Raw genomic sequence first — 9979 nt, forward strand, 5'->3', positions numbered from 1 at the left:
GCCGAGAGTGGCACTTGATGTCAGAGAGTGCAAAACCTCCAGCCTTCTTTATGACTCCACTGCATGTTCAAGGAGGCTTTGACCAGAAATAGGTTTGGTCACTGGGCACCTCATAGCTTTGTTAGAGGGAAATACAGTGCCTGGCCAAAAAAAAGGTCACACACACTAATATTTCGTTTGACTGCCTTTAGCTTTGATTATGGCACATATTCGCTGTGCAATCCTTTCCACAAGCTTCTGCAATGTCACAGCATTTATTTCTGTCCAGAGTTGCATTAATTTTTTCACAAAGATCTTGTATTGATGATGGGAGATTTGGACCACTGCGCAAAGTCTTCTCCAGCACATCCCAAAGATTCTCAATGGGGTTCAGGTCTGGACTCTGTGGTGGCCAATCCATTTCTGAAAATGATGTCTCATGCTCCCTGAACCACTCTTTCACAATTTGAGTCTGATGAATCCTGGCATCGTCATCTTGGAATATGCCTGTGCCATCAGGGAAGAAAAAAAATCCACTGATGGAATAACCTGGTCGTTCAGTATATTCAGGTAGTCAGCTGACCTCATTCTTTGGGCACACAATGTTGCTGAACCTAGACCTGACCAACTGCAGCAACCCCAGATCATAGCACTGCCCCATAGGCTTGTACAATAGGCACTAGGCATGATGGGTGCATCACTTCAGCCGCCTCTCTTCTTACCCAAATGCACCCATCACTCTGGAACGGTAAATCTGGACTCATCAGACCACATGACCACCTTCCATTGCTCCAGAGTCCAATCTTTATGCTCCCTAGCAAACTGAAGCCGTTTTTGCCGGTTAGCCTCACTGACAAGTGGTTTTCTTAAGGCTACACAGCTGTTTAGTCCCACCCCCTTGAGTTCCCTTCGCATTGAGCGTGTGGAAATGCTCTTACTTTCACTATTAAACTTAAACTATTAAAGTTCTACTGTTGTTTTTCTACGATTTGATTTCACCACACATTTAAGTGATCACCGATCGCGATCATTCAAGATTATTTTCCGACCACATTCCTTCCTCGAAGCTGATGTTTCCCCACTGTCCTTCCATTTTTTAATAATGCGTTGGACAGTTCTTAACCCGATTTTAGTAGTTTCAGCAGTCTCCTTAGATGTTTTCTCTGCTTGATGCATGCCAATAATTTTGACCCTTCCCTAAACAGATTAACATCTTTTCCACAACCACAGGATGTGTCTTTGGACATGGTTGTTTAACAAATGAGAAGCTACTCACTGCATCAGTTAGGGTTAAATAACTTGTTGCCAGCTGAAACATAATCACCCATGCAGTAATTATCCAATGGAAGGCTCTTACCTATTTGCTTAGTTAAATCCAGGTGGTGACCTTTTTTTGACCAGGCAGTGTATATGAGTGGCAAATTAACCAATGGCAAATCGAACTAAACATGAGCCAGTTCTTCACTGCTGTCAGTCAATACTTTTAGGCTATGATATGAGAACTGTGGAGTCTGGAACCAACGTTCACTGTGGAGCTCCAAAGGGAAATCTCCCAACATCCAGATGTCATTGCAAAGCTCATAGCTATTCTGCATAAAACCCATTCAGTCTTTTCAAAACTTAAAAACTTTGGTAACATTCCAAGCACTAGCGACATTAGACATTAGAGCTCCATGGAGAGAGAGGGACATTGTTGGAGTTTACTGCACACAGTGGGGGAGTCACTCAGAATCTTACAGAAAGCCATTTTAAAAGCAACCTGCTGCTGAAAAATACACTTGACATCCCCACAGTGAAAGATTTGTCAAAGCTGTCAACTTTTTTTTTCCCCTTTCTCTGGGTTAGCCCATACTGTTCAATAAAACCACAAGTATAAAATATAACTTCCCTTTTTGTTCCTACCATCACTTGCCACTGTATCTACTACATCAGGAGCAAACACATCAGTACTGGGTTGTTGGTCAGAGGATGCTATAGAGAAGCTTTACGTGTTTGCATGTGGGCGGGTATTTGGCTCAGTGTCTGCGTGCGTAAATGTTTTTGTGGGTGGGTTGTGGGCGTGGGTGTGTCTGCGTGCAAGTCTCCTGTCTGCGCATGTGTCTTAAGTGCTGTCCCCTTCAGTGCTGGCTGGACTCAGGCAGTAGGTTGGAGAGTGAGAAGGACTGGTTCTGGCTTCATTAGGAACTGTCTGTGCTGGAGGCACAGGCTGAAGCTGCCTCTGATGGATTGGACTCATCCCAGCTCCACACAGCCAGAAAGGATCAATAAGCAACTGGAGAGGTCACTACTCGCTCCAGTCCGTCTCTCTGTGGGTTAATGCAGCTCACTGGACAAACTCGTCCAGGCTTCCATTCCCCGCCTGCTTGCTTGTGGGTGGGTGTGGGTGTGTGAGAGAGATATGGTGCTGCGATGTGTGCATACAAGTGCTTGTGATAAAAATGTCAGGGGTTGTTGGGATGTGTGTTGTAGATGAAAATAAGCTAATTGTGCGTTTGAGTTAGTGTGGGACATGGGTTTATGCCTGTATGTGTACCTTTAATGGATAATGTGAATGGGTGTGAAAGGAAATGTGTTTGTGTGTGTACGCACACGTTTTAGGTGAGATTTGTGATGAATAAATACGCAAAGGTAGAGCTGTCTCTCTCTTGGGAGGGTGTTGCACACTAACTTCATATTTAAATCTCCCAGCAGAAGGCAGAGTGATGCATTTAATAACCTTTGCCTCAGTCCCAGGGGCTTTGCCAAGATAGATGCTTCTTTCAGTGTCTTCTCTAATCTGCTCTCTATTTTTATGAGCCAGATATAAATACACACACACACACACACACACACACACACACACACACACCACCTCATCCTCCTCGTTTCTCCAACTGAAAATGGAGTGGGAGAGGCTAGGTTATGTCTTATATGCAAAAAGCACCAGTTATCTTCATTTGGTTCAAATGGCTCTGGCCTGAGTTTGTGTGCGCACGTGCATGCATGTTTTTGTGTGTATGTATGTGCGTGATTGTGTTTGATGGCTATGTATAATTCTCAAACACCATGGTTAAAAATGGTTATAGATACTGTCTTATCACTATCTGTTTTGGAATGGAACTGAAAAAAAGAAACACACTCAGTTTAAAGTCTCACACTCATACTCAGAAGTGTCTGTCTTCAAACCAGACATGACTGTGTTACTGTTGCATTGTGAGATTTTTAGTTTCTGCTCTGTAGGACTAAAGGATAACCCAATCTGTTTTGGGTTATGTGTTTTCTCCACAAGTGATCAACTCATCAGCAGTGCATTATAATAAAGCAGCTTGCTTTTGAAGAGTAACGGTTGTGTCCAAATGGGTACTTTAGTGGGGGCACATCTGTGTTTGCCTTGGTCACACAGGTGAGTCTTTCTCAGAATTACTCATCCTCCGATAATACACTGCTTATTTGCTAATGGAAATTGCACTGCATTAATATTTATACCTGTTTTAATCCCCAGGATGCTTGTGCAGTATAAATACAGCACCTTTAAGGTCAATTATATAATTTGCCCTTATTTACCCTGCTTAGAAGTCCAAAGTGAGGCCACTACATATCTTCCTCACACTATTCATTAATCTGCTTCATTGCTAAGTTTGAAATGGCTGTCAGTCAGGCTTAGATATCTTAACACACTCACTTGAATAAGTGATAGTGGGAAATAATGACTGTTTATTAAGATGTTGTTTATGCAGATTACTGTCTATTAAAGAGTAAAAGTTTCTAATTGAGCAGGAATGTGCATGGGCGTTTAAGTGTTTTTTTGTTTTGTTTTGTTTTTTTAAATGACGCAGTGCATATGAGAGGGACAGAAAGACAGGGAAAGAGGGACAGTGAGAGGAAGGAGTGTTTTGGTGCAAGCATATGTTGTTTATAAAATCAACAACCTACCCAGAGCCACCATACATTAAGCGGGTGATTAATGAGTATATAAGCAATCTTTGTGTGCTTGTGCAGACAGTGCGGTATACAGGCCCACAGTCCTCAGTGATATTTGCTTATTTTCATGAGATGCCAGAGACACGCAGCCTCCTGAGCTGCTTGAAGGACTTGAGTCTATAAATAGAAATGATGGATGGGGCTCCCTGTCCGAGGCCCTGCCACAGGTCCTATCCCATTTATTCTGCTTAGCACGTGGCAACCCATTATCGCTAGCATACTGCATATGCCACTAACCACTGTATATCCTGCAGGCCCGGTGTGTGTCCAGTTCTTCAGCGCGATTGAAAAGCACTGCCCAGAAGCAGAGGGTCCACGGCTGCTGTTTGTGATCCCTGTGTTGTCTATAGCCACGACCTCTGTGTAGAACACCAACCTGTCTGTATGGGAGCATGGCCCCTCTTGTTTGCTGAGGATACTGGTACCTTCCTTTGCACTGCATGTGGTGTGGTGTTGTGTGCTCTCTTGTGTTTCCTCAAGCCATTCAAGGCCTGGCCAGATTACCAGATTGTAAAGGTTCAGCGGGGAACCTGCATTGCGCTTCCAGTGAGGAGGAGCCTGTTGTTTACTGTAGAGAGAAGGCTTATAGTAGCACCAGCTGATATGCCATTGCGGGGATGAAGCCAAACTGGCCGAAAATGGAGAGTGAGCGTCCCTGACTACAGCCCTGCCCGCAGTTTTCCCCTCTCTCAGGGACCTCCTCTCCCCCGGATCTCGTCTGGCAAGCGTGACCACAACCTCCCTCAAACACATACCATGGTGTTTGTCTGTTCTACATCATGCATCCTGATACCCGATTCAGCACCCACCTTATTGGACTGAAGCCCTGGCTTCCAGTCTTCTGCCCCACCCCCGTTACCCACCAGTCATGCCAGCCCTGATTTAAGATACCACTCATAGGTGGAAGACTGGAGACATCTAGTGGACAAACACTGTAAGTGCTGACACTTCTAGGCACCAAGAATAAGCAGCAGAGGGTTAGGGTTAGCAGCTGTTGGCAAGAGTGTTCAGGAATATCTATAATTCTGCTTACTGCACTTACATTTGTCATGGTCATCAGTTCTCTGTCTTAGTCTCTGTCTCTTAGAACATTCTTGAACTGTGAAGCTAATGTGGTTCTGTTCATTTGCTTCAGTTTGTTTAGAGATGAAGGGAGAAGGAAGGTTCCTGCAGCAGTGACTCATTCTTCCGTAGAGATGGAGGGCTCTTTGAGACAGCATCATAGAGCTGGTGTTCCGGAGCTAATGATAGTGTATTGATGTGGATGAAAGGATGGCCTACCGGCTACAGAAGGCAAGGTGCTGGGTTGGACAACTTGGTTGGAGCTAGGGATCTTTGTTCTTGTTGTTTTTAATGTTTGTTTTGTTTTTTTGGGGTTTTTTGCTGGTGGAGAAGATGGCAGCTGTGACAGCTGGCTGACAGGCTGCTTGTGTGATGTTGAAGTTACTCCGCACTCAAACACGCTCATCAGCTTCTGTCGTTCTGCTAAGCCCTCAGCCACCTGGGACAGGCCTGTAGTGTATGATTTAGCTCATTAATTTTTATCGTTTGTCTGCAGTTTCCACTATTTTTACGTTGCCACCCGAGGCTATCATCTTGAATTGCTGTCAAGGTGCACTGCATTGTTGTCTCTGTACCTTAGAAAGTCCAAAAAGCCACCCAAGAGCATGGGCACCCAGAAATAAACTCCTCTCAGCCGTCCACTGGCTCTCTGCTCTAGTTTGTATATTGTTGCTCTAAGAAATGTTGGCTCAGGCAGTAGAGGCACTCTCAGTGGTGACTCAGTGTCATGAAAGAGCTGACAGAAATTCAGAATTCAATCACTGTACTTTGTGACTCCAGTAGCATAAATGGGGCATTGTTACAATGCATCTTATGGCCTGCAGTTGTCTTGCCAGTAGTTGTTGAAGTCATTTGTTTTTCTTTCTGAAGTTTCCAAAATGTACTTGCCAAGAAAATGTTCTCTTGCAGCTTGTAAATATGAATATTACCACCATCCAACACAAATGAACTACAGTGAGTGGTTTTGTGCCTGTTTGCATGAACAAGTGCTCAGAATGTTAGTGCGATTTTGAAATCCCTCTAGTTTCAAGAGATGCATTCATATTTAAGCGCATACTTACTAATGTGAGTACTCTGAGAGGAAAGCTGCTGCTGGGAGCTTGTTTTGAGAATGGGGAGAGGGGAAAGGGAGGGGGCAGAGAGAGCCTGAGTACATTTGAGTGGCAGTTCTTCCTGCTCACCCACTCCTCTCATGCAGGGTTAATGACTGTCAAACCATCAGCAGAAATATTATGACTATTAAGTACCCTGAAATCAGTGATGAGCCACAATCTCTGCACATTCAGCAGCTAGATGAGTTCTTTGGTGTGTACTTGATTTTATTCGGAGTGATTAGTACTCTGCGGCCTCTGATTGATGCACGAGGGGTGTGGGAAGCCAAAGCCAAAGTACCCCTGGCCTGCAGCCCCCCACTACCTCCCTGCCTGTGTCCCAGGCAGGACCCCTGCCAGGGGACACACCCGGGGATATCCATGGTATCGCACTGCAGCACGACTGCTGTCGTCTCTGCTCTAGGCAGAGCTGGAGATAATCAGTAGTGTGCGGCTGGGCGTCAGGCAGGCCACTGGGGCCATAGTTCTGTGTGCAGGGAAATGATCTCTCTCTGGCAAGCCTTAATCAAGCCTGATGCAGGTACCGACACACTGCCACCTCAAATCCAGGCTGCGAGCAGGCAAGGCCAGCCCAGCCTTGCTATAGCTTGGGCTGTGATAACATAGCCCTAACTCTCCTCAACACCTCCAAGCAAACCTTATCTTAAGCATTTCAATTAGACTCTATCGCCTTAACTTTTTGCCTGAGAATGCACATTTATCTCTGTTTACAACAGCCATACAAAAAAATAAACGTTATGTTAATATTATTATTATTATTATTACTACTATGCAAGTTGGTTCTCTGTTTCATATTATGCCTTGGTCTTGTTTTCCATCTTTAAAATACACTTCCTCGCTATGTCCTTGTTTAAGCTTTGTGCTAAGTGAACTGGGAGGACTGCCTCTTTATAGTTCTCAAACTGCTGATTCTGCCTGAAATGGCTTTTGCTTCTTTTTTCATATACATAAATATTTATGACATTTTTTTTTAACATGTGGTTTTAGTGCACATAATTTATCACTTCAGTGTGTGTAGTACCTGACCTCATTCTGACACATTTGTCAAGTGGACAAGATTTTTGGCTCAAGGATATTCAGTGCAGAGACTCGGCAAGGCACCTGAGTCTGGAATGTTGATGCCACTTATTTTATAAAAGTTGATGATCTTTTTTTTCATTTCAGAACAGGTAACTCCAAATTGTTTGTCTAATTTTAGTTTTGTAATTGCAGTGGGTAGTACCCACAGGTAGGGTGGATGAGCTTGGCTGAGTGTCAATTGGCTAGCTGCAGTCTGTGTAGCTCCACTCACTACAGTTTGTTTAGGTCCACTGGCTATGGTGTGTTTAGGTCCACTGGCTTGCTTAGGTCCACTGGCTGCGGTGTGTGTAGGTCTATTGACTGGTCTGTTACTCTGAGCCACAACTATGGCAAAGGCCAGCAGAGAGCAGAACACTGCACTCTTATTCCAGTGCAAAAGCGGATAAAGAGACAAGCTGATAAACAGGTCCTGAGAGGCCAGCTGAGTGGAACACCAAAAAAAAGAAAAGAAAGCCACAAAATAAATAAAGTAGAATCCAGAGCCAGAGTAAACATCTTATGATGGAGCAATTCATTACTGAAGAGAGCAGCAATGGCAGGAAAGCTCTGAGAGCTCTTTGAAAGAGACTAAAGAGTTGTTCAGGTGGGCAGTAGTACCAGGGAACCTGTCATTAACTAGCAAAAATAAAATCAGAAGACTAGCTCATTATAGAAGAGCAGATTACAACCGGTAGGTTCTGATTGGTGGATCAACGCATTGATTATCAGGAAGGACGATATCCTTGAGGACTAACATCACTTATTAAGGGGTCAGAAAAGAGAAGCTCTTAAGAGCAGCACTGCACAACATGGGGATATTTGATGGGGCTCTGGGAAATGGAGACAAATACAACCAGCACCCAATTGCATCCTGGCTGGAAAGTGCAGCAAGATTACCTTTTGGTGGGTCTTCTTTAGTTAGTATTCCATGTGGGTGAGACCTGATGGAGAAAGAAAGAGATAGACAGAGCTGGATGCTGTCTGCCACAGGCTTTTTTTTTTTTCTCTCTCCTCTCAAAGGCAGTGGTGCCTGGTTGCCATTGACCTCTATTTAGACCGAGGCAGAAAGAGATAAAACCTTTTGATGGGGAGGCCATTACTGTCAGGCGAGGTCACAATCCATGTCGCCAGTCAACACAACGCAAATCTAAATCACCTCACTCATTAAAACACTTTGTTTGTTTGGTAAGTTCGCGTGCTCGGGCATGTGCCCGAGATTCCAGTAGATTCCAGGTGAGTAACAGCAGTGTACTGTAGTTACAGATGTAGAGTATTCAAAATTATAGTGTGCCCAAGTTTTCTTGCAAAAAAGGACATTTTAGAAGAAGGTCCTTCATCAGCTCTGCAAGCAAATTGCATCTGAATTTGTAGGAGGGGGAACCAGTTATTATTAACCACTTGTTTAGTAGATGTTTAAACCATAATATTCACTGCATGGGGTTAAAAAAATTCCAAGAGTATCAGTTCTTTTTTTTTTTTTTTTTAAGTTTCCTAATTCCATTGCTGCCATAGCAACTGGCAATGCAAACAAATATATCATTAATTAAATGCACATTAATATTAAAATGCCTTTGATGGTCCTGCATATCATCTTAACTGTTCCCAATACAGCACTCTTCTTCTGGACAGAGATCTCGGATATTTTTCTCAGGATCTCCTGAAGCCCGGGGTCACACCCCTTAGTGCTTTGATTACTGCAGAAACCATTGATGCCTTCACCTTCCAAATATTTTCTGACTCTTCTTTCAGCTTTTTGTGTTCCCTGTTTCTGATGTTGCTGTCACTTGAGATTGCTGCATCTATCACTCCAGCCTTCTTCTGCTATTGGTCTATCACTACTATATCCGGTTGGTAGCCATTACCATTTTGTCAGTCATAATCTGGAAGGATCTTAGGTCTTCTCCACCACCTTCAGGCGTGTATCCCACTTTGACCTTGAAACACAGACATTTCTGTATACTATCCCTGACTCTTGATTATGGCATTCCATGTATACTCTGCCTTCTAGCATCTTGCATCTCATTGTTTATGTGCTTGAATGTCTCATGCACATCTTTGCACAGACTGCATCTGGGGTCCTGATTTTTCCAAATGAGCCACTTCCACAATTTGCTGATAGTGCATATCATGCAGGGGTTTATCCTCCCATGATTGTTCCTGCTCCTCCTCATTCCCATCCTCCTTGGGTTTCTGCTCTCTTAGGTGTTCACTAAGCACTTTATCACTTGGGGCCATCTTCCTGATATATTCCTAGATCTTGGTTGTTTCATTCTGGATAGTAGCTCTGATGCTCACTAGTCCTTGGCCATACTTTTTCTGCTTGGTGTACAGTCTCAGATTGCTGGATTTGGAATGAAAATATCTGTGCATTGTGAAGAGTGTCATTGTCTTGATGTAAGTGGCTTCTATCTCTTCCTTTGGCCAGCTTATTATGCCAGCAAGGTGTCCAGTAACTAGTAGAATTTAGGTGTTGATAGCCCAGATCTTGTTTTTCCCATTCAAATGACTTTTTGGGTCTTGCCTTCTTCTTTGTAGCTATTAGCTTTAGCTGCTTTCGTGTTTCCCATTTGCCTGTGGCATTCCAAGGAACTTGTAGCTGCCTTCAATATATGTTATGTTACCTTCTGGTAGTACAATCCCCTTTTATGTATCTACCTTCCCTGTCCTTGTAATCAACTGAACATACTTATCCAGTTTGAATTACATTACAATGTCATTGCTGTATATCCTGGTGTGATGGATTAGTGAGTCAATGTCTCATTAACTTGGTTGGAAGTTTGAATCTCATCCAGGATGTCTTCAGTGTG

The 9979-nt window shown here is 43.7% G+C and overlaps 1 protein-coding gene across 3 annotated transcripts in view; it reads left to right on the forward strand.

Annotated features, from left to right (window-relative positions):
* Positions 1-9979, forward strand: part of ascc3 (activating signal cointegrator 1 complex subunit 3) — a 105194-nt gene that overhangs the window by 66124 nt on the left and 29091 nt on the right. The window contains exon 15 of one of the 3 annotated variants that reach the window (XR_014116800.1): positions 2101-2259. The exons of the other annotated variants lie outside the window; for them this stretch is intronic. The gene's annotated coding sequence lies outside the window, so the exon portion shown is untranslated. The remainder of the gene's footprint in view (positions 1-2100; positions 2260-9979) is intronic. 3 annotated transcript variants of the gene reach the window in all.

Source organism: Electrophorus electricus, chromosome 14 (genome assembly GCF_041902795.1).
Source record: "Electrophorus electricus isolate QZ-2024a chromosome 14, ASM4190279v1, whole genome shotgun sequence".
Lineage (NCBI taxonomy): Eukaryota > Metazoa > Chordata > Actinopteri > Gymnotiformes > Gymnotidae > Electrophorus > Electrophorus electricus.